This window comes from Notolabrus celidotus, chromosome 21, assembly GCF_009762535.1.
Source record: "Notolabrus celidotus isolate fNotCel1 chromosome 21, fNotCel1.pri, whole genome shotgun sequence".
Classification (NCBI taxonomy): Eukaryota; Metazoa; Chordata; class Actinopteri; order Labriformes; family Labridae; genus Notolabrus; species Notolabrus celidotus.
This window is the reverse complement of record NC_048292.1, coordinates 387733-412952: the sequence shown is the minus strand read 5'-3', so window position 1 is coordinate 412952 and position 25220 is coordinate 387733. Positions and strand designations below refer to the sequence as shown.

Sequence of the window (25220 nt, the reverse complement as noted above, 5' to 3'; positions counted from 1 at the left end):
AAGACTTCCACCAGATCCGTCTCCGATCCTCTGCAGTCCGGTTCTGATAGGACACGACACGAAACGACACAAAAATTTTTATGATTCTGGATTCACGATTAACTATCATCACAATACAATCTTCAAATTGTATGAAGACATAAAATATGAATCATAACTTTTAACATTTACATTCTTACATTAAGTACATTTAATTTTCTTTTTAAATTTAAGTCACTCTTTTTAATGCTGAAGTTTAAAATGAACAAGTCTTTTCCAAAAAACTGACCCTGAGGATATCTTAAAAAAACTTTTTTATTTATTTTTATTGTCATGAAAGAAACACCAACAGCACACAGGAAAGGAATAAATATGTCATATAAAATGTTAAAAGGCAAATGTTAAAACTTAGATAAGAAGTTATGAAGCTCCAGGTTCAGTAACTCAGAAACAGGAGCTCCTCTGTTCACAGACCTTCAGGTTACCCCCTGAGGTCAGGAACACATCACAGCTTGGAGAACAACAAACACTCAGATATAAATACCCGTCCTGTCGACGCTCTGAAGAGTGTTCCTGATAAATATCAGACTGTTCCTTTATTTCTGCAGCTGAACTACTTCCTGTATCAGTTCTATTATCAGACTCGCCTTCCTGTATGTTCTCCGTCAGCCTGACAGCCTCCCATGTGGTTATATATACACACACACACACACACACACACACACACACACACACACACACACACAGTAAAGTCGTGTCTCTGTTTGTTCTAAGGTGAAATAATTGGGGAACGCTCGGTGCTGCGATGTGTTGACACAGCAACTTCAGTTTAATGAACTGCTCTTAAGACAATTTTCTATCACACACTCTTCAGACAGAGACACAGCAGCTCTTTGTCTGAGTGAAGGAATGTATCAGTAAAACAACACGCCGCCCCGAGCACCCGGGAGGTTTTAATACTCATTAACACCGCGGAGGACGGACCGAGGAGGAGGCGTTTCATGTTTGAGGAGAAGATAAGAAGTCTAGTTTCTCAGAGAGTGATTACAGATCAGAAGAGTCAACATGGGATAACAAGAAACACAGAACCACCTGATCACTATACATGATCCTTACTGGATTGGTGAGTCCTAGTTTCACTGTTCAAAAGAAGCTTCACTCAGGTCAAAGTTACTTCAGACTTCCACCAGATCCGTGTCAGGCCCGTCTCTCGAGCAGGACCTCCGGACAGCTGGAGTCATGTGACCGAGGAGCCTCCTCCTCCTCCTCCTCTCCTCATCCATGTTGTCTTTCTGGTCCTCTGAAAACCTCTGACCTGTTGACTCCAGGCCTGGCTCCGCTCATCATGACTTTGGTTTGTTGTTGTAGTTAAGTGAAATACGATCTGGTGATAACACAGAGTGTTTTATTCTGAAAATTAACCGGATGTTTTCATTTTGTTTTGGTGAAACCTGACTTCCTGTCCCGCTCCATCTGCTCTGTTGAGATTGATGCGTCGTGCTCCGGCATCCGGGACAAATAGAAGTCTTGTGTATCTGATCCGGAGGACTCAGACCTGCTGGATCCAGTGGAAGTTAACACATTAACTAGACTAGAAACCTATCAGATCCAGAGCTGTGACGGATCAGAGACGGATCTGGTAGAATTTGGCCGTTAGAGGCTTCTAGTTTCTTGCTCCATCCTCACCCTGAAGGTCAGAACTGGAGGAGAGTCTCTACCAAGTCCAGTTTCCTTTTTGGATCAAGCTTTAAATCTAACCGACGCTGTGATAATAAGATGTTAAATCTCCTGCAGCCTGTAGAAATCACTGAGTTCAGTTTTAAAACCTGCAGAGCTTCACATCGTAACATCACCGTCTAACTCTTCACACCGTCCGAGGATCACTCCTCTGAATCTTTGCAGTCTTGATGCAGAGTTTGTTACAAACCTGACTTCTGCTCCCTCTCATTACATCTTAATATATTCCGGATCCATCCTGAATATTTCACTAGATTTGATGTTTAATTCAATATATTATTGAATATTCCATAAAGCCAGTGGATCTGGACTCAGAGGGAGTCTGCTGGAGGAGGTGACAGGCTGATAGAGACCGAGGCAGAGAATAAACACGTCAGGACTCGGACACAAAAGAGGACGGAGTGATGAAAGGAAGCGGATGTAGGAGGTAAAGAAGGTGTAGGTACAAAGACACAGACTCTGCTAATGAATCAGATATTTCAGATTCCTACAATAAGAGGATGATTATGTTGGCCTTTGCTCGCCACTCGTGGAGACTCTGTAAATGTGCTGATGCGCTCCTTCAGCTGAGAGAAAGGTGATCTCTGTCTCTTATCTCACCTTCTTTATTATGTCCCAGAATTCAGATGGGTACAGCGTGAGATGAGAGAATCAGCTTGTATTGAACACGGTTGAATGCAGTGCTGATGAAAGCTCATGCTGATAATAGCTTTTTCATTATGTCCTTAGCTGGGTTTGGCATTTCATTTTCTATTGCAGAGAGAGAAGTTCAGATCCTCTCTGCTGCTGCTGCTGCTGCTGGGGTGGGTGATGATAGTGAAGGAGGAGGAGGAGGAGGAGGAGGAGGGAGCCTCGTCTTTCTCCAGAGTTTGAATGTGTGTTTGGAATATTATTTTCTATATTGCCCTTTCACTCGATTAAGCTCCATGGAGAAAGTGTGTGCAGAGTGTGTGGTGTGAGGGATTGTGTTTACCCCGTATAAAAGATGCTGGGATTATGAAATCTAACGGGAGCAGCTGTTTCAGATTAGACTTCCCCCTGAAACCCATGTAGCTTTTATAGAATCAATTAATACTATCAGGAGCTGTAATTATTTTATGCATGCATTTCCAGGAATTATGCACATCTGAACAATTTGGAAATGGATACTCTAAAACTCCATCCTTTAATAAACCACAAATCTGACTTATGATGGTGTTACTTTGGCAAGTTTTAGACCCTTTAGTCACAAGGAATCTGGTTCAACCGGTGGAACAAGCTAGATTGAACCCTCTGAGTGACATAAGCCGGGTTTGTATTTCTGTGTTGAATCAACGCCATAGTCTACGCCAGGGGTTCCCAAACCTTTTGGCCCACGACCCCCAAAATGTCCCTCTAAGTCAGGGGTGTCAAATTCATTTCAGTTCAGGGGCCACATACAGCTCAGGTTGATCTGAAGTGGGCCGGACCAGTACAATCATAACTCCAAATGTTTCCCTTTGTTTTAGTGCAAAAAGTTAAAAGTACATTCTGAAAATGTTCACATTTAATGAACCATCTTTCTACAAAAATAGCTGTTGTATTTTTCACCATGATGGGTCTCATAGTGGGGCTGAATATTTGACTCTTTCAGCACTGAAACCTGCTGCAGACACACCAAACACACAGGTTACACATTCACCTGACACAGAGTGTAATGTTTGATGCAAAAGAACAGATATATTATAATAATGAAGAAGGTAAAGTTGATTATTTTGGACCCCTCAGCTCCAGCAGGAACAGTTTGCTTGCTGCACAGTGTTGTATGAAGGGGTGTTAGTGTTAGTAGTTAGTGGATCATCTTATAGTGCTCTAAAAAGTCTGCATGAATCTCAACCGGATTATGCAAACAGCAAGTCATCTATTTCCTCACTTTGAGAAAAAAAGTGGTGTGCTCCATCAGCACCATGATTTTATGCGACCTCCAGAGGACAAATCTGAAATAATTAAGTTACTTTTATTGAGAAATTGTAGTTAATGTCTTTGTAATTTTTTCACTTTGCAAAGTCGTACCGCAGGCCGGATTGGAACCTCTGGCGGGCCGGTTTTGGCCCGCGGGCCGCATGTTTGACACCCCTGCTCTAAGTGATTACATGTAGCTTCATACTTCATTTAGCTGGTCTACAGAAAAGTAGCCGCCGACAGGCACATGTGTCTGTGTTTCCTGTGCTGTTATGAATTAACCTGCTGCTAATGATGCTTTAGTTAATTAAATTACCAGTGACCTCTGAGATGAGGATTATAGCCTCTCCATATGGGGCACGCTTAGACCGCTAGGCAGTGGTGGAGCCAGGGTCGGCCATGGCCACCTCTGAAAACTGATTGGCCATCCCTGTGGATACCCTGAAATTCCTAAACATGATTGGCTGTTTGTCATGTCAGAGGCGTTACTTATATTCAGATCATCATGTGTTTCAGCGAGCTGCAGAGACAGGAGCTTCTGTGGATCTGAATATTATTTTTGTTGATGCTTTGACTTTAAACAATCATCTTCATTTTGAGTCCTTAAAGAGTTCAGCAGATTTAAATGTTGACTCTGTCCAGTTATATTTTTAATGTTAAAGTTAGAAATCTACAAAAATGTAACATTTGTTAAAGTATTTTTTAAAGGAAGTTAAAGTGATTAGTGGAGGTAACCCTCCTAGGTTTGGGGTAAGCCCCTAATGTTTTCCACGCCTGGACAGCCCTTCAACAGTCAAGGCTGATTTATACTTCTACGTCTCCCCTACGCAGCAGGGGCTGACGCGGACATGAGCCCCACATACTTGTGCATCGGTGTGTCCGTGTCGCGCAGCAATTCTCCTCCTAAACACTAGAGGGCAGTGTGGTCTCTCTGATAGCCGGTCGCCTGCTTCCGGTCCTGCTACGATCTCTGTTTCCTTTTCCACAGAGATTCAGAGCGTGTTCTGTTAATCTACAGCTGATACATGTTGCTGTTTATCATACAGACATGATTACATGAAGAATAGAGAGGAGGAGATGAAACACACGGCCGATGTGTGGCCGATGTCCGGGATCCCGGAAGTGCTGTGAATGCGGGAAAGACAAAGCCGTCGAGCGGACCAATCACAGAGCTTGCGGTCCACGTTGGCTCTACGGGGAGTTACATTTTGGAGGAGGTGCACGTCAGCTACGTGCGTAGGCCACGGCGTAGGTACTGGAGCTACGCGGACCCCCGGCGTAGGGTACGCCGTCGATTCGACCCAGAAGTATAAATCAGCCTTCAGTGTCCCAGTTTGGCCACCCAGGTCAAAACTGTGTGGCTCCGCCCCTGCTGCTAGGCCACCATCGCCCAAAGCTGGAACAGCCCTTTGGTTATGTGCAGTTATTTTAAATGTGCAATATTAATAAGCTTTGGCTTGATTCAACCACTAGAGGTCGCTATCAATCTCTAAAAGTAAAGGTCATAAAAAGCTGTTGATGTAAGACACAAACAGCTGCTTCGGTGTTGTTTCAGATACTGCAGGAAAGCACTTTGATGAGTTTGAAGGAGTATCAGAAGAATCTGTGAAGCATTAGAGTCGAGCTGTGTGTGAGCCTGGATGGTTTAATCAGCTAACATAACTCTGGATGAGAATGCGTCACAGCAGAAGATGGACATCTCTTCATATCTGTGCTTGGATCATCTGTTGGCCTCCCTGAAATAGATCTGGAGGCGGTGTCGTCATGTTGATCTAAAACCCAGACTTAGACTGGATGGAAAAATCCACTAAGTTTCAGGGGCAGTTGAGGAGAGGAATTTGGTGCCACTCCAGTCATCCCCAAAGAGACCTCCTTTATTTTTGTAAATCTGCTTTGTTTCAGTCGCTCTCTCTCTCTCTCTCTCTCTCTCTCTCTCTCTCTCTCTCTCTCTCTCTCTCTCTCTCTCTCTCTCTCTCTCCGTGAGTTTGGAAGGTATTCCTGGAATCTCATAAAAATCTGATTTACTGAGTTCGAAGTGGAAAGACTGAAGAGAAGCAGGAAAATTCACGTTTTCCAAACTGAAACTCTGCAGCGCTACATCAGAACATTTCTAAACACTGAAGTCATCGGAGTGAGTAATGGACGGCCGAGGAGAAGTCAGAGCGAAGCGTGCAGGCCGACGTTCCCACACCCTTCGGTTGAGTCAGATTGGAAGTTGAGGAATTCTGTGAACATTGTAAACACTTCTGATCTTTGGAGGAGTCTGTGGGGACAGGGTTTGATAAGACTGATGTCAGTGCGAAAGAGTTCATTACCATCCGGCTTATTTCCCCAGAGTCGTCGTCTCTGAGGAATGCCCGTCACGCTGAGGAGAACCAGATGTGTGCCCCCCCCCTCTCTCTCTCTCCGGGAGTCCGTCCCAGCTCGGCTGTGATTCTGTACGAAACTGACTGACAGAGATATTTTGGGAATGTTTCAGGGAAGAGATAACTAAAGAAATATAACTGTGAGGATAACAGCAGTCCATCATTTTCAAGATTAGACTGAAATAATACAGAAGTTTCTAACTTTTACTTCCTTCTAGAAAGTTCTGTGGGCTGATTAATGTAAACAAAACTACACATGTACAAAGCTCTAACAGAAGAACTTTACTTACCTCTCTTATTTTCACTTCTGTTGCAAAATGCTCAACACACACAAAAAGAAAGCATTAAGCTAGCTCTCAGTTAGCATGCTTTACAATGGAGATTAATGACGTTTAAGCTAGCAAAACAAAACAACATGCTAACTTAACTCTACAACTAAGCAATGACATCACATGATTGTTGGATATTAAAGCCAAAGCTAAATAGAACCTTTAATAAGTAGAGAAACTTATTTTAACGTGTGTCAGTGCAGCTCATATAAAGTTATATTTGGGGTGTTTTGCCTTTATAATAATAATAATAATACATTTTATTTAAAGGCGCCTTTCTCTGCACTCAAGGACACCGCACAGATAGAAATATATACAAACATGAATTTACATTAAAGGAAACAAAATCAGAGTCAAAAATGAAAACAATATAAACTAACAAGGTAAGAAAAAAATAGAAACAATAACAAAGTGACAGAGCAATTGGAGTCAGATGGAGTAAGCGGTTTTGAACAGATGTGTTTTGAGTTGTGATTTGAAATGGGGGGAAAGAATCTGTGTTTCTGAGTTGAGGTGGTCATGAGTTCCAGAGACGGGGAGCAGAGCGGCTGAATGCTCGGCTCCCCATAGTGGTGAGACGGGCGGAGGGGACAGACAGGTGTATGGAGGATCTGAGGATCTGAGGGAGCGGGAGGGAGTGGGAACATGGAGGAGGTCGGACAGATATGGGGGGGCGAGGTTGTGGATGGTCTTGAATGTTAACAGAAGGACTTTGAATTGAATACGGAACTGAACAGGGAGCCAGTGGAGCTGTTGGAGGACAGGAGTGATGTGGTGGATGGAGGGGGTTCGGGCAATGATACGGGCAGCTGAATTCTGGACAAGTTGGAGTTTATGGAGGGATTTGTGAGGGAGGCCGAAGAGGAGAGAGTTGCAGTAGTCCAGACGGGAAGTGACAAGGCTGTGGACAAGGATGGCGGCAGTGTGGGGGGTGAGGGAGGGGCGGAGACGATTGATGTTACGAAGATGGAAGTAGGCAGTCCGGGTGATGTTATTGATGTGTGATTGAAAGGATAATGTGCTGACAAGGATGACACCCAGACTCTTAACCTTTATTTGATAGGCTAGCTGAAGAGAGACAGGAAACATGGGGGGGCTGAGAGTGAGAGAAGATATACAGGAGATGGCCTCGACTATAGCCTCTGTATGTGGGGCGCTTAGACCGCTAGGCCACCAGCGCCCCCAGCGCAGCTTATTACACCAGGACAACAGACTGGTAATGTACAGGTTGTACTGCTCAAGTCTGCAGGGGCCCCAGCAGAGGGCGCTCTTGTCCCAGTGGAAAGCTAACAAGTTTACATTACTACAACAGCAAAATTAAGTTTGCAACCTCCTTGATTTGAGGATTGTTCCCCATTTCCAAACTCTACATGTTCACTAGCTAGCTTTCTAACTATAGTGTTGACTTACTGCAGGTTAGTTAGGAACATGCAATGAAAAGCTGCTCACAGTAGGAAGTGGTTTATAAATCAGTGTCAGCAATACAGACTGAAAAAGCTATATGCTAGCCAACTTGCTAATTGTCAGCTAACTAGAGTTGAATCTGAGTTAGCATGCTCGTATTTTAACGTGTCTGCACCATAGACTGTATTAATAATGGACTCAGTATCCGTGACGTCACCCGTCTGTTCCTGAGCACTGTTTTGAAGCCAATCGACGGCAGCAGCCATATTGGAAATGTTGAACTTAACCAAACTTAGTGTGAGGTAAAGGGGCGGAGTTTGAGGCTCCTAGCTAACAGCTATGTGTTCCCGCCTGTCAGTCAAGTCATTCATGTCCTTATTTGGGAGTTAGAAAAAAATTCGCCCCCCGTACCATTTTTTGAACCAGGCTGTAAACATGTTTATTAATGCTGCAAAGATCGTCTCTTTGAATGGGTGTGTATGTGGTTTCCTGTGTTTCTGCAGCCAGCCTCTAGTGGACGCTCGAGGAACTGCAGTTTATTACACTTCTGCATGGGCTTCATATTCTGAGACCAGAGGTTGCCGCTTGGTCTACCTAACATGGGGAGAACGACTGGGTGAAGTTGCACTGCTCAAGTCTGCAGGAGCTCCAGCAGAGGGCGCTCTTGTCCTAGTGGAAAGCTATTACTTTCCATGCTCTGTAACTAGCTTGCTAACTGTAGTGTTGACTTACTGCTGATTAGCCGGGAACATGCATGGAATATCTGGGGCAGCTGGGGCTCAGTGGGTAGAGTCTGAAGGTTGGCGGTTCAATCCAAACAAGTGTCCTTGAGCAAGACACTGAACCCCAAATTGCTCCCTCTGTTGTTCAGTGTGAATGTGACCGAATGAGACACTGATGGTCCACTACATCAGGACAAGTCCATTTACCATTTACAGTAGGAAGTGGTTTACTACTCAGTGACCACATTAAGGACTTAAATGTAAGCGGGGGAGGGGAGCTGTATGCTAGCCAGCTTGCTAATTGTCATCTAACTACAGTTGATTCTGAGTTAGCATGCTCGTTAGCCACACAGGTCCACAGTTTTCGTCCCATAATATGCTCACACCTGGCTCCAGACCTGGAAGAAGCAGAGCCAGAGAATTGAATACATACTTCTTGTGTGTTCAGGACTAACACCGGTCTGAGTCTCGGTGGAGAACAGGAGCGTGGAGCGAGGTTTCGTTCGGCGTCGCCCCGGTTATGAATGTTTTGAATTAAGTGAATATGAAACAGGTAGGTGTTCAGTCAGCCTCCTCCAGGGAAATAAAGTAAGATCAGCAGCATGTTGCACGATAATGTTCCCGTATAAATCTTTAGAAGTGAGGGAGGAGGGGCGGAGGAAGTCTGTGAGATACTTAGGAAGGTGAGAGCGAGACTATCAGATAGAAAGCTTCACGTTATTGAGAGATTTGCTTTAATGCTCTCATATATTGGTTTTCAGTTGGTGTGTCTCAGAATAGTCATCCCTCTGTCTTCTCCTCTCTCCATGCATATCTCTACAAACACACAAGTTCTTCTGCCAACATGGATCCGTTTAGTTTCAGAGCTGGTCTGCTGGGTGGCCTCCGTCAGAGCAAACTGATGGATCCAGATTCAACATCAGACTGTTAAACAAACGGCTGCAGCTCTGCTCCACTCATTCTCTCCCTCCCTCCTTCCTCACAGTTCTTTCATTTCCTCAAAGTGGGTTTGTTTTCTGACTCCGGGACAAAGTCTCCAAAGAACATTAATGACATTCTTATCAAACAGTTTTTAATTACATCCCTCGTTTTGCTTTGCATGTTAGTTCTTGAATGTAAACACTCCGTGAGGCGGCTTTTCTGAACCGCTCACTCTGTGTGTGAGACGCCAAGAGACGACCTTAGAGATCCACAACTTTTAATTCTCTCTAAAACCTGACATGCTCTTACATCCGTCTCCCCACTATCATCTCTCTCTCTCTTCACCTCCCTCTATCCCTCTCTCCAACACGGTCTCAGCAGATGTGTGTCTAACATGAGTCTGGTCCTGCTGGAGGTTTCTGCCTGTTATCACATCCTGCTTACTTTCTGTACTTACTTTTCTTTCCTTTCTTTACTTCTTTCTCTTTTTTCCTTCCATTCCTTCCTTCTTTTTTTGTCCTTTTTCCTTTCTTTCTTTCATTCCTTTTTCCCTTCATTCCTTACTTTATTCTTTCTTTCTTTCCTTCTTTCTGTCTTTCTTTCTTTCATTCCTTTTTCTTTCTGTCTTTCTTTCTTTCCTTCTTTCCTTCTTTCTTTCTTTCTTTCTTTCTTTCTTTCATTCCTTCTTTCTTTTATTCTTTCCTTCTTTCCTTCTTTCTTTTATTCTTTCTTTCTTTCTTTCTTTCTTTCGTTCGTTCTTTCTTTCTTTCTTTCTTTCTTTCTTTCTTTCTTTCCTTCTTTCTTTCTTTCCTTCTTTCTTTCTTTCTTTCTTTCTTCTTTCCTTCTTTCTTTCTTTCCCTCTTTCTTTCTTTCTTTCTTTCTTTCTTTCTTTTTCCTTTCATTCCCTCCCTTTTCCTTTCTTTCTTTCTTTCTTTTATTTCTTCCCTCTTTCTTTCTCTTTCATTCCTTCTTTCTTTCATTCCTTTTCCTTTCATTCCTTTTTCTTTTCATTCCTTCCTTACTTCCTTCTTTCTTTCTTTCTTTCTTTCATTCCTTTATTTCTTCCTGTCCTTCTTTCTTTCTTTCTTTCTTTCCTTTCTTTCTTTCTTTTCTTGCTTTCTTTCCTTCTTTCTTTCTTTCTTTCTTTCATTCCTTTCCTTCCTTCATTCATTCTTTCTTTCTTTCCTTCCTTCTTTCTTTCTTTCTTTCATTTCTTCGTTCTTTCTTTCTTTCTTTCTTTCTTTCTTTATTTATTTCATCCTTCTTTCTTTCTTTCTTTCTTTCATCCTTCTTTCTTTCTTTCATCCTTTCCTTCCTTCATTCCTTCCTTCTTTCCTTCCTTACTTCATTCTTTCTTTCTTTCCTTCCTTCTTTCTTTCTTTCTTTCATTCCTTTCTTTCTTTCGTTCCCTTTTCCTTTCTTCTTTCTTTCTTTCTTTCGTTCCCTTTTCCTTTCTTCTTTCTTTCATTCCCTTTTCCTTTCTTTCTTTCTTTCTTTCTTTCTTTCTTTCTTTCTTTCTTTCTTTCTTTCCTTTTCCTTTCTTTCTTTCTTTCTTTCTTTCTTTCTTTCTTTCTTTCTTTCTTTCTTTCTTTCTTTCTTTCTTTCCTTCTTTCTTTCTTTCTTTCTTTCATTCCTTTTCCTTTCTTTCTTTCTTTCTTTCTTTCTTTCTTTCCTTCTTTCTTTCCTTCTTTCTTTCTTTCTTTCTTCATCCTTTGTGTCTCCTTTCCTTCTATCCTTTCTTCCCCATTTCTTCTCCTCTTTTTCTTTCTTCTGGTCTCCCTCTCTTCTCTCTTTTCTTAGACCTTTCTGGAGTCCCTGAGCTCCCTTGTCTCGTAGGTTCCTCTGGATCTCTGCTGCTGTGGACGTGCCAGACTCCAGCTGCTACAACTACTACTATCCGTCTCCCCACTATCATCTCTCTCTCTCTCTTCATCTCCCTCTATCCCTCTCTCCAACACGGTCTCAGCAGATGTGTGTCTAACATGAGTCTGGTCCTGCTGGAGGTTTCTGCCTGTTAAAGGAAGTTTGTCCTTGCCACTGTAACTTGCTAAATGCTGCAAAGTGCTCTGCTCATGGTGGATTAAGATGAGATCAGACTGAGTCCGGTCTGGAAGATGGGACTGGATCTTGATGTTGGGTCTTTGTTAATAGATCATAGAGTCCGGTCTAGACCGGCTCTGTTTGGAGAGAGTCTGAGGAGAACGTTTGTTGGGATTTGGCACTTTATAAATAAAGATTGATTGACCATATCTAGCCTCTATGGAGGATCTGCAGTCTGTCCATGCAGTGATCAGAGGAGGCGGGGAAAGTATAAGCATGATCTGCTGTGCTGATTGACTGCTTGAAAGTTTTCAAGATTTGAATGAAAGGAGATCTGTAAATAAAGCTTAATTGATTGATTGTATACTGGTGTATTGGTCACACCTGTGTTTAAGACTTAGCTTCCTGTTTAGACGACAAAACTGTATTAAAAGTGCGTCTAATTCACTAAAAGTCACGGTAGTCTTCATCTTAAGCTCCTGTGAGAAACTCTCTGCTCATGTTGATTTTGGCGCCCCCTGTGGACAAAGTAATACCTCTGATACCAAAAGGCTCTTCCTTCAATCTGCTGTGAATCACCTGGCCTGACACCGACCCCCTCACAGAGCGTACAGACATTGAATATGACAAAATATTAAAAGTGAATCTCTTTGCTCGCATGTTTTTGTGTTTCTAGGTCACAAAGAAGCATCACTGTTCATTTCACTGTGTTTTGTAATTTGTTTAGCCTTTGCAGAAGTTCAGCTAACACACAGACACGCTGGTTTAAATCTCTCCTCCAGTCAAAATAGATTTTTAATTAATTCAGTCTGATTCATTAATTTTCCCTCACAACCTGCGTCAAAAGGTTTCCTGATAGAGAGAGATAACAGTAAATATTTTAAACTTCAAGTCTTTAACTTTTTGAAGTGAAATTTGATTTTAATAAAAACAGAGTCGTGTCCTCGTTTCTTAAACTACAGTTCAGAGGATTTTACCCAGCATGCCTTTGGCCTCATAAACAAACTGATTAACAGTGTGTGTGTGTGTGTGTGTGTGTGTGTGTGTGTGTGTGTGTGTGTGTGTGTGTGTCGTCTGATCTGGTGACACTAAGCAGAAGCGGTTTGGTCTGCTTTGCTTCAGCAGATGATGAAGAGAAAGGAGATGGAGGGATGGAGGGATGAAAAACGGAGAGGTGGTGTGTTGTGTTTTTGGGAAATGGGTCAAGAGGAAGTTGAGGGTGTGTGTGTTTTAACATGTGTATGTGTGCGTGTGTGTGTGTGCTATGTTTCACAGCTGAGACCGTGTTGTTGGTCAGTGTGGGAATTCACCCCCATGTGTGTGTGTGTGTGCGTGTGTGTGTGTGTGTGTGTGTGTGTGTGTGTGTGTGTTGACGGTGCATAACTTAATTCCTCAGGGAAGCCGGAGCAACATCTCGTGTGCTTCCTGTCCTAATTGCTTAAATTCCTCCACAATAAGCTTCCACAAACCCTCACACTCACACACTCGTTTACACGCCCAACAGATCCTGTGTTTCAGACGGACTTATGCACACATACTTTTAACATTTTCATCGTTTCTACATTCATTATCTGTTTTGGACAGAGTAGCTCATTATCGTTTTTACAGCCTTTCTGCAGCTTTCTTCTCTCTGATGAAGCTTCTCTTCCTCCTTCCTCTGAACCTCTCCTTTATGTCTCCTTCTCTCAGTAAGGCAGGTTGTGAAACACAGTCTTCATGTAATTTAAGGCAGTAATATTGATAATTGTGGACGTCTTGTGATGCATATAGATCAGTCTAGCAGCTTTTTATGCAGCACATTTTAAAAACAGGACTTGTGCATGTTTAAAAATCTTCAGGAGGTTGCACAAAAACAAACTTCAAACAGACCTCATCAATTTGAAGTTAATGAATGTCCTGAAGTTCATGTGTTTTGGATTTTAAAAAATTGAGTTTGAGACACAAAAAGTGACTTCCTGTCTCACAGGAGACTGTAGAAGTAGTTTAAAAAATAAGGAGTGTGTGAATGAAATCAGGGACATTTTGGAGTTTGATGAGTTGATGTTTGATATGTAGAAAAGGGGCCGCAGGCTGGAGTCAAAGCCACTACATGGGTGTGCAATTTAACCATTGGTCTTAATCCTCACCCACACATTCCCTGGTGTCTGAATGAAATATGAAACCACAGGATGTTTGTTCCACATGATAGAAAATCTAAGATCTTAACAATCAATGAATCGATACTCAAATAATTGATGACATCACTTCTCTTCAGGGACACTATGGTGTTATTAAAGTGGTTACAGATTAATGTAAGGAAGCATGACACCACCACCGCTTCTTCTTCACCTTTACCAGCAGGACCCTCAGACTGCAGCCGCCACACAGCCGTTAATAACCTCATTATTTACACCTGTGCTTTTCCTGCTGGCTCTTGTCCAAATGTCTGCTGGCCTGAACATGAAGCTGTCATGGTTTATACACCTGTGTGGATCCAGTGTTCAGAGTCCCTGATGCATTCTGCAAGGCTGTGGTTAAGTGTGTGTAAGCAGGCATGTGAGCAGTGTGTGTGTGTGTTTGAGTCATCGAGGTCAGGGAGGACTTTAATGTTATAAGATAAGAATTTATAATGCATACAAGTCAGATTTTACCTGTTTGATATCTAGTTTCATCTTTATCAAGTCACAAACTTGAACAACCCTTTTTGCATTTTGCAATATAGAGAATAGGATCGTCTGCATACGGTGTAAACGTCACTTCAGTTTTTAAAGTTTACAACAACAAGCAGGCCTCAGCTGGGTGTTAATTTCACTTTCTATTTAAGAACCAAGATAAGAGCAGACAACAGATCGTGTAGATCAGGTTCAGGTTCAGGTTCAGGTTCAGGTGACTTTATTTGTACCCGTAGGTAAACTTGTTTTGCAGCCAGTGAGATGTTAGGTCAATACAAAATTACAAGATAGATGTCAGACAGAATAAACTACTTAATGTGCAAAACATACAAAAATATCCTAAAACTAATCGAACAGTAAAAAAGGTAAAATGAATTGACATGATAAAATGATAAAAGTGCTAAAGGTTCCATTTAAAACACACATCAGAGAACAGTCAAACAATAAAGACAGTCTGGGCTCAAGTCTTAAGATTAGAGGCTGACTCTGTGTGGTAAAATAAAAGCTATTGCTTGTTCAGCTCAGTGATAGCAGCAGGAACAAAGCTTGTGACGCTGTGTCCGGCTCCTTGGGACTAAAAACCGTCGTCCAGAGTGAAGAAGCTGGAAATCACTGTGTGATCAGTAATTGAATATTTAAAGGTGACATATCATGCAAAATTGACTTTTTAATGGTTCTTTATCTGAAATCTGTGTCCCTGTCTACAAACCCCCCGAGAATGAAAAAAATCCATTCTGCCCCTGTTCTGATTTCTCCACCTTTCTGTAAATGTGTGCTGAAACCAGCCGTTTCAGTTTTCAGTGTTTTTGTTACGTAACAACAACATCCGGTCTGTCACGGAGTCAGAGCTCGGAGCTTGTTCAGCCCATAGACTGTATAAAATAATACTGAATCCCTCCCCTCCTTTTTCATTCCCTGCACACATGTGTGCTAACAAGGAGCTTAGGAGGGAGGCATGCTAGTTGTAGGCTGTCTTAATAAACACAAAGGTCGGTTTTACTCCCCACGTCTGCAGATTTGAAGATCTAGTGGATGATTTTTATTTGTCATGGATAAGTGCTAGCGCTAGTTAGCATAGCCACATAGCTATATGTTCATAGCTGTAACTGTAGCTGTAGCTGTGTACCAAGACACACGTCGACATACTGATAAATAAAACAACAAGAAACACTAAATCTGTGACCAATGGTTCAGAAAGGTCCTGCTGCAGGCGCCTCTCCGTCAGGATCAGATTCTGGATCAGATTCAGAGGGTTGAAGTAACGCGGGTCTGTGAGCAGCCGTGTATATTCAGCCAACATGTAAACATTAGATCAACGTGCTGGAGAGCAGAGGGCACACCCACTTCCTGAGGGGGCGTGGTCAGAGAGAAAACAGACTGTTCTGATGAGGAATGAAGAAGAGGGTTTTTCAGGCAGACCAAAATCTGATTTCAAAGTGTTTTTTTGAGCATTAACTTTAAAGACATGTTTTGGGGACCTCTTAGACCAATATATGTTGATGAAAAAAGCGTGATATGTCCCCTTTAAAGGCACTATGAGGAGTTTTTAACTGGCTGAGAAACAGACTGAAACTGATCCTGATGCCTCTTTATGACCCTCAAAAGCAAACAAGACCATCTACAACAACACTGATACTTTCTCTGTTGTCACTTTAATGTCTAAAACTGCTCGCGATTTCGCGATCGCAACTATCAACGCAAATTCAACCAATCAGCGTGATTTTTTCGCAGCCTTGCAATTTTATACAATCACCGCAACTGTCCTGCAAATTTGACCAATTACCTTAACCTCAGCCCCTGTACGTCATCGGGTTTGTCATCAATTTGACTCCATTGGAACATAAACGTAAGTCCTCACTTGATCGGCACTTTTCAACAACAAAACACGCAGAGAGAACGGGTGAAGAGAGGGGACAGCAGGCGGGACAAGTGACCATGACAACGTTGTTATTTATAGATACAAGAGTTCTTATCTGTGTGCTTTATGAACCAGCTCTCCTCACCTCCATGCATCTGTCTCATCTTCATTGAGGATTTTTACCCCCCGGTGTGTGTTAGTGACAAAGACACAACCGGGGGGACGTCTGTTTAATATTTGATGTTTGACGTTGTTGCCGTGGTTACCGTAAAAAGCTCGGCGTCTACAGCTTGATTTAATCCAGTTTAGAGAAACATCAGACACATTCAGTAAGTTTGGATCAACTCCTCGTCATCAAAGATGCAGATTCATTTCAGAGTGCCGTGAACTGACTGTCTGTGCCTGTGTCACTGCAGGTGCATTCAGGGACCGTCGTAAATGTGCAATACAGTCCTTTCATGGCATTTTACTGTGAGTCAAGAGAATCAAAATACAGTCAGTGGTCACATCAAGAATGTTTTCTAAAAACAACTGTAATTTAGCGTATTTACTTGCCCCTGAGATGTTATTGGGGGCAAAAAGAAAAAAAAATTGCAACTTTCACCGCAATTTTTTCAAAAAGCTGCCGCAAATTCAGGCTTTTTGGGGTCGCAACAATCACAAAAAAATCCTGCGAAATCCTGGAGGGACTGTCTAATGTGTGAAATGTGTTTCTCTGGATCTGTATCGTCGATATCTCGTGTTGGATTTTCAGTTTCTTTGTGTAGCTTAATAATAATAATGTTCGAGCACATAAACAAAGCTTTGTGCATCAACTTATAGTGAGTGTGTGTGTGTGTGTGTGTCTTTGTCTCCGTACATCGCTGCCATTGTTGACCGTCTCTCTTGGCGCATGACCCATGACTCACTGGTGTCTGTGTGTGTGTGTGTGTGTGTGTGTGTGTGTGTGTGTGTGTGTGTGTGTGTGTGTGTGTGTGTGTGTGTGTGTGTGTGTGTGTGTGTGTGTGTGTGTGTGTGTGTTCATGGCACAGAGGTCAGACAGCGAGCAGAGGGCGTCCCAGCCTTCAATCTGGACCCGCTGTGTGTGTCTGTCCTCCGTCTGCCAAACACTGAAATCTGCACTCACACCTCTGTTTCTATTTAAAATCAGATAAAAATGAAACCTCATTTATTTGTCATCAAGTTAAATCTCCTGACTCCTTCACGTGTTTTAAAAAGTTCACCGTATTAACATGTGAACCGTCTAACCTGTGCCGTTTACTGATTCAGAGGCTGTTGTTGAAGCTTATTGAGAATAGAGTGAAAATGAAAGAGGTCAGCGGAGGGTGAGCTGAGGGAAGAATACACAATAACCTTCTGAGGATCTAATAACACGCAGGGAAATGTGTCAGATACTTTCACATCCGTCTGTCCTCCGATGAGAGAAAGAAACAACCTCCAGACTCGGTGTCACTCAGCGACGTCTGATTCTTTGTTCTCTTCTTTAAAGCAGAGAGAAAGCACCTCTACAAAAACAATGAGACCTCCACAGAGCGATGTTTGTCCTTCTGCACGCTGCTCGTCTCCTCTAAGTGCACTGTCAATGTGTTTCTAGCTTTTGTCTTTAAAGCTGCAGTGGGTAATTTTCAGGAAGTGTAGACGTTCTGTAAATGTGAGATGTTTGCAGTGTGGATGTTTCTGTCCTCCATGATCGTAAGGATGTTTTTTGCTGCAGCTTCTTTCCCATTAAAACCAGTTCCTCCTTCCTCGGCCTGAGGCAGACCGTGCACTTTATGCAAATAGACTCTGTGATCAATGACCTGTGTGTTGGTGAATCACCGCAGACTCAGCCCCAAACATGCTGCCGTACTTCATAGAGAGATAATATAACGATCAGCACGTCACCTCAATGCAGTCACCCACAGAGATTCTGTTTTCCTCCAATCTGGCGTCCCATATTTGATGAATGGACTTCCCCTCTTTTTGCAGAAATTGCAGAAAGATGTTTGGAATACTTTGCTCTGTTCGTCCAGCAGACTTTCTCCAGCGTGAGACCACAACAATGCAACACAAGAGACTGAAATCTGCAGGTCCATCATCGCTAACAGGATGCTGACATTAGAATGAAAGAGGCGTTAATTCTACTGGACTGTATGTGGGGCGCACACTTAGACCGCTAGGCTAACGGCGCCCTGATTAATCACACATTGACTGTGTTTGGGTTGATTGTTTGTTATTGAGTGTTCACTTTTGTTTCCAAAGAATGTTCTGCAGGACCGTTGAACGGTTGACTTAACATAGACTCATAAATCCCTGACCTCAGTATTGTTAGGCTTTGAACCTGACTGGCGCCCCCTGTGGTCAAACCGTTACAACTGTCCGTGCTCTCTCGTCCGTCAACACCCACCGGAGCAGGACCTCCGGACAGCTGGAGTCATGTGACCGAGGTTTCCCCGCTGTAATCACTGAATTAAGGATTCTCCTCCTCCTCCTCTCCTCCTCCATGTTGTCTTTCTGGTCCTCTGACTTCCTGTCCCGCTCCATCTGCTCTGTTGAGATTGATGCGTCGTGCTCCGGCATCCGGCACAAATAGAAGTCTTGTGTATCTGATCCAGAGGACTCTGACCTGCCGGATCAGAGACGCAGCCGGAACGCAACGGAGCGGATCCAGTGGAAGTTAACACATTGACTAGAATAGAAACTGATCAGATCTGGTGGAATTTGGCCGTAAGGGAAGGAAAGATGAGCCAAGGATAGGAGAGGAAAAAGAAGCTAAGGAATGGAAAGCTGAGGAAAGGAAATGAGCGCTAAGGGAAGGAAAGGAGAGGAAATGAGCGCTAAGGAAAGGAAAGGAGAGGATATGAGTTCTAAGGAAAGGAAAGGAGAGGAAATGAGTTCTAAGAGAAGGAAAGGAGAGGAAATGAGCGCTAAGGGAAGGAAAGGAGAGGAAATGAGTGCTAAGGGAAGGAAAGGAAAGGAAATGAGCGCTAAGGGAAGGAAAGGAGAGGAAATGAGCGCTAAGGGAAGGAAAGGAGAGGAAATGAGCGCCAAGGGAAGGAAAGGAAAGGAAATGAGTGCTAAGGGAAGGAAAGGAGAGGAAATGAGCGCTAAGGGAAGGAAAGGAAAGGAAATGAGCGCTAAGGGAAGGAAAGCCAAGGAAAAGAAAGATGAGGAAAGGAAATGATCGCTAAGGGAAGGAAATGAAATGATCGCTAAGGAAAGGAAAGGACAGGAAATGATCGCTAAGGAAAGGAAAGGACAGGAAATGAGTGCTAAGGAAAGGAAAGGAGAGGAAATGAGCGCTAAGGGAAGGAAAGGAGAGGAAATGAGCGCTAAGGAAAGGAAAGGAAAGGAAATGATCGCTAAGGGAAGGAAAGCCAAGGAAAAGAAAGATGAGGAAAGGAAATTATCGCAAAGAGAAGGAAAGGACAGGAAATGATCGCTAAGGAAAGGAAAGGACAGGAAATGATCGCTAAGGAAAGGACAGGAAATGATCGCTAAGGAAAGGAAAGGAGAGGAAATGAGCGCTAAGGGAAGGAAAGGAGAGGAAATGATCGCTATGGGGAGGAAAGGAGAGGAAAAGAAAGCTGAGGAAAGGAAATGATCGCTAAGGGAAGGAAAGGAGAGGAAATGAGTACTAAGGGAAGGAAAGGAGAGGAAATGATAGCTAAGGGAAGGAAAGGAGAGGAAATGAGTACTAAGGGAAGGAAAGGAGAGGAAAAGAAAGCTGAGGAAAGGAAATGATTGCTAAGGAAAGGAAAGGAGAGGAAAATAAAGCTGAGGAAAGGAAATGATCGCTAAGGGAAGGAAAGGAGAGGAAATGATCGCTAAGGGAAGGAAAGGAGAGGAAATGATCGCTAAGGGAAGGAAAGGAGAGGAAATGCAAACGCAACGGAGCGGATCCAGTGGAAGTTAACACATTGACTAGAATAGAAACTGATCAGATCTGGAGCTGTAATGGATTGGACACAGATTTAAACAGGTTTTCTGCAGCATGCCAATCGTCTACCCTACGGCGTCCCTTTCAGGCCGTTAAAGGAACTATCTCGGTCCCTGATCTTATAAAGAGGCGTTGTATCACTTTCAGTCTGTTTCATAAGCAGCTAAAACTCCTTACTGGAGCTTTAAAAAGATGCAAAGTCTTAATCGTCCACTGTAAAGATGAGTCACTGTAGATGAAGTTGGAAAGCTCTTATTGGCGTCTTATTTCAGACCCTCTCAGAGCTTCAGATGAAAACCAGGAGATCCAGATTCTCTGCTTTTAAAACCTTTCACTCAAATGAATCCCTCTCCTCTGGGTAATTTAGAGCGGAGTTTCTTTTATTCTACATGTCATCTTGAGTCTGTTTGGGGATTTAAAAACACACATATTCCTGTTATGCTCACCATAATAAGATAAACACAGTGTTCTAATGGAGCGCTCGCTCCCTGAAGCCCACATGATGAATATTTATTGTCTTTACGGTTTTCAAGCTACTTCCTGATGATGGAAGGAAACATTGTGTGTCGACTGATGCTCCGCCATCTGGATGTTTTAGATGTTGGATGTTAGGTGCTCAGACATATGGACACACACACAGGCTCACACACACACAGGCTCACACACACACACACTCACACACACGGTAGTCGGCTCTGCTATCCACCAGCATATGGTTCTTTGAGATAGAGTGGAGACAGACTGGGCCATTCTGCTGGAGAGCACCGAGGGCCTCAACATTGTTAGAAGTGCTGCCAAACAAACTTCACGCCACACACACACACACACACAGACACTCTCCAAACACACACACACACAGTCTCGCCTCACTAGCTGCTTTACTTCTGGTTTGAGCTCAGAGTCAAAGCCGGCGTCGGGTCGTGTTCCTGCAGGACGCCTGAGTGCAGCTCTGGAAAGATAAAGATACCTGTGAATCATACGACTGTACGGAGCTTATTCAGCAACATCCACACCGCCGCGGCGTCTTTGTTCATTACACACTGGCAGCGTCTCGTCTGTCTGCTTGTCTCATTACGAAGATTACTCCCCAAATTGATTCTTCCTTTATCTCCTCACTTTAAAAAACTCTCTGTATTTTCTCGCCTGTGAGCTTAAACGTTATCGTCACGAGAGGAAAACTGAAGCGCTCGTCTTGTATTATCACAAAATTAAAATGTCTTTAGTCTAATTCATGCCCTGATGAAGGAACCGCTCCGGCTTTCTCTTATTATTCGGGGCAGTAATATGCTTTCGCTCCGCGGGAGATAAAACAAGATTTCTGGCACTTTCTGCGGATTAATTATGTTTGATTAACGGAGCCGTTACTCTGATTCACAGGCTGCACTAAAACACACAAGAGCTCATATCAGGATTAAGAGGAACCGGCTTTAATGCAGCAGCGGGGGAGGATGTTTGAAAGTAGCATGACCAAAAACAAGAGACAAATCCAAAACCAACACGAAACAACATTAAAGGTGCATTTCCACCAAGAGTCCTGGGGTCTTTTAGCCCCCAGAACTACTTTACCCTGAACTAAAAGGTTCCTGTTCCTGGTAGATTGTGCAAATCAGGCCAGTGACGTATGGAGGAGAAAAAAGTAAATGCACTACACCACCAGACCAGTAGAGGGCAGTAACACAAAGAGGAATACCATTCATCACAGATGACACCATAGAAGCAGACGGACAGGCAGGTATCATTCTGAGCAACACAACAGTTAGCCTGTTAGCATGAAGAGACTCAGCTGGTCTGTTTTAGATGGTGCTATATTTCATCACAGATGGATTCACTGAATCAACACGGCTTTAAAATCCTTTTGAAAAAAAAATTTGAAAAAAAAATGGACAAAAAAATAATAATTTTTTTTTTTTTGAAAAAAACAAATTTAACAAAAAAATTTGAAAAAAAAAATTTGAAAAAAAAAATTTGAAAAAAAAAAGAGAAACATTTGACAAAAAAACCCAAACATTTAAAAAAAAAAAAACATTTTGAATTTTTTTTTTGAAAAAAAACATTTTGAATTTTTTTTTGACAAAACAAATTTTGAAAAAAAATTGAAAAAAAAAAAATTGAAAAAAAAAAATTTGACAAAAAAGTTGACCTGGAGCCTGTCAAAAAAATGAATTTTCCTCAAATTTGAAATTGTGTTCCAAAAGCAGAAAAACATGAAAAGAAGTGAAAAGTTTGCGCCTGCGGTTAAAAACATGTAAAAAGCAAAGACTGAATCAACACAACAGTTAGCCTGTTAGCATGAAGAGACTCAGCTGGTCTGTTTTAGATGGTGCTATATTTCATCACAGATGGATTCACTGAATCAACACGTGAGAGGAGATAAGCGCGAGTAGCAAAGACGTTTCAACACGGCTTTAAAATCCTTTTGAACTCAAAAAGCCGTGATCGCAGAGATCGGACGGTGTTTTGGTTTAAACGGCGACCCTGTTAACTGGAGACTCTCAGCCGGATGCATCCCTCATAAACGTCTTTAGACCATCATTAAATATCTGATGAGGATATTTTGAAATCTTAATAAAAACTAAACTAGTTTGCATTCCCAGGAACTCCCTCCCATCTCATCTACTGCTGCTGTAACACTCTATATTTCCCCGTTGTGGGACGGATAAAGGAATTTCTTATTTTATTTTAAAACGGCGAGCTCTCAGGGTGAAAGTAAAATGAAGACTTACTATTTTAATCTGGCTTTAACTGAGAGTAATTTAATTTTAGCCTTAGACTACATTATTATTTTTATTATTTTTATTTTAAGTACTATAAATATTATTATTATTTTTATTATTTTATTTGTATTATTGTATTTTTAATGTTATTGTTATTAATATTTGTATTATTTTTAGTAGTAGTAGTATTATGACTATTATTATTATTTTATTTTAATTGTTATTTTTATTTTATATATATATTTTTTTGTTTTATTAATGTTATTGATATTATTTTTAGTAGTACATTGATTATTATTATGATTTTATTATGATTTCATTATTTATATATTTTGAATTATTATTATTCTAACAACATTTATCCATTTATTTCTTGTATTTTTCTGATCTTTTTAACTTTAACATATTTTTAATTTAGCTTTCATGCCTTACTTATTTTATTAATTTTGCTGTATTTATTTTATTTAATCTTTAAGTATTTTTTATTATCATGCCTGTTATTATTTTACACATTTTGATTGTTTTCTGTCTCTCTGTTCTTTGGTGAAGCACTTTGAGCTGCATGCTCGTCTGTATGAAAGGTGCTTTATCAATAAAGTTGAGTTTTGTACTCCAAGTGTTTCCAACAGTCATGAAACAGAAAGTCTGTGATTTAAATGATTTAAATGATTTAAATGATTTAAATGATTTAAATGAGTTAAATCAGATTTCTTTGTCGTCTGTCTGAGTAGAAACCACGAGAACCATCAGGTGATGCGTTCATGAGCCAGGAGAGAAAATGAAGCAGACATTGTCGACATTTCATCTCTGTCATTGTGTTTTTATGAGTTTGTTTCAGAGGTTTGTTGTCTCTCAGAGTCCCACCCTGTGACCACCAACCACACAGTCGCTTCATAATAGACTCATAAAGAGCTGATTGCTCTTTGGAGACAGTTTAATCACCGTCGGGAACATTTAACATTTAACACAGGAGAGAAACAGAGACAGACGTTTACAGAGACTCCTCTGAAACACGATGCAGACTCTTTGTGGGACCATCCGTGATAAATGGGTCACCTGGTTCTGACCTGTAACCCGAGTGATGCCTTCAGGGCTTCCTCCGACTTTCAGGAACCCCGGGTTCAGTTTTCAGATCTCAGATTACCAACAAATCCTAAATTGAGAGACTGATGTGTGTTTTGTTTCTTCCAGGAGATCGAGGTGGTTGATGTCATCGCGGATCGACACGCCTGAACACTGACCAGGTAAGAAAAAAAGTGCTACTTCCTGTTTCTTTTATTTTGAAATCTGGCTCTTTAAAGCTCAGTTTGGTCCCAGGAACTTGAGACAAAGCTCTGTTTTGTCCTGTCAGACTACTTCCACTCTTACCCCTCACTGTGCTCACAGTGCTCTGGGGTTCCCATGAACACCATTGGATGTTTATTTTGGCGGCGGTGTGTGTGTGTGTGTGTGTGTGTGTGTGTGTGTGTGTGTGTGTGTGTGTGTGTGTGTGTGCGCGCGTGTGTGTGTGTGTGTGGCGGGGCAGGGGGTGAGTTCAGGGGTTAATTGGAGGCTTCAGGCCGTTTTAAAGTAATGAATTCTTCCTGAGACTCTGCACCCCCCTTATACAAATACAGCTCTCGTATATCAGCCAATTACACACCACTCTCTCTCTCTCTCTCTCTCTCTCTCTCTCTCTCTCTCTCTCTCTCTCTCTCTCTCTCTCTCTCTCTCTCTTATTGTGGTAGTTTTCTTCTTCCAGCCTTTTAAAGAAGTAAAGAATAAAAAGGTCTGACTCCATGCAGAGACTCTGACTCCTGCAGGATGTGAACAGCTTCATGTGACATAGATGTCAAACTGAAGTGGATGCAGGATTACAGTGAGACCGGTGTTTATACACAAACAGAGGACAGAGATCTTGAAGCCAGATCAGACTAATCCCCCAAAAAGTCAAGTCTCAACCTGATGAGATCTAGAGTCCACGAGTACCTGTCCCCTTTGAACCTCCGTGGAGTCCAGTACTATCCCTGAAAACAGGGGAATCTGTTTTTTGATGACAAATCTTTTTTACTCTGGTGACTGATGTTCAGACTTTGAGTGGACAGGATGTGTGAGAGCTTTATTTTAACATTTTTATCAGACTCAGCCAACATGACAAAACAACAATGCATGCATCAGACTTAGAGAAAGAGCTCATGCACAAATAATTAATTAAATAATTTAAAAGAAAAGTCAAAATAAAATAAAATTATGAAACAAGACTTACAAATTAAATTAAAAAGTAAACTAAAATAAATAAATAAGACAGAATAAATAAATACAAATAGATAAGTCAATACATATAAAATACAAATACATAAAAAAAGTTTAAATAAATGAATAAATAAAACAAATACAAGTAATAGAAATAGATATAATAGACCTTAAAGAGAAAATAATATTTAAATCAAAAGAAAATTAAAAATTAAAAAACAGATTCATATAAATTTAAAAATAATAAAAAATCAATAAATACAAATAATTAAGGAATTTAAATTATAGTAGAAAAGTATTGGAAATAGATACAATAAAGGTAAAAGAAAAGAAAGTAATAATTTAAATAAAAGAAAAGTGATAGAAATAGATACAATTAACTTTAAAGATAAATAATGAATAATCATGTTCACCAGGAGACTGATGAT

General features: G+C 41.6%; 1 protein-coding gene across 1 annotated transcript in view; it reads left to right on the top strand.

Annotated features, from left to right (window-relative positions):
* The window catches only part of LOC117805425 (plexin-B2-like), a 316173-nt gene that overhangs the window by 172414 nt on the left and 118539 nt on the right, over positions 1–25220 (top strand). Inside the window, exon 3 of the mRNA XM_034674154.1 lies at positions 23752–23804. The gene's annotated coding sequence lies outside the window, so the exon portion shown is untranslated. The remainder of the gene's footprint in view (positions 1–23751; positions 23805–25220) is intronic.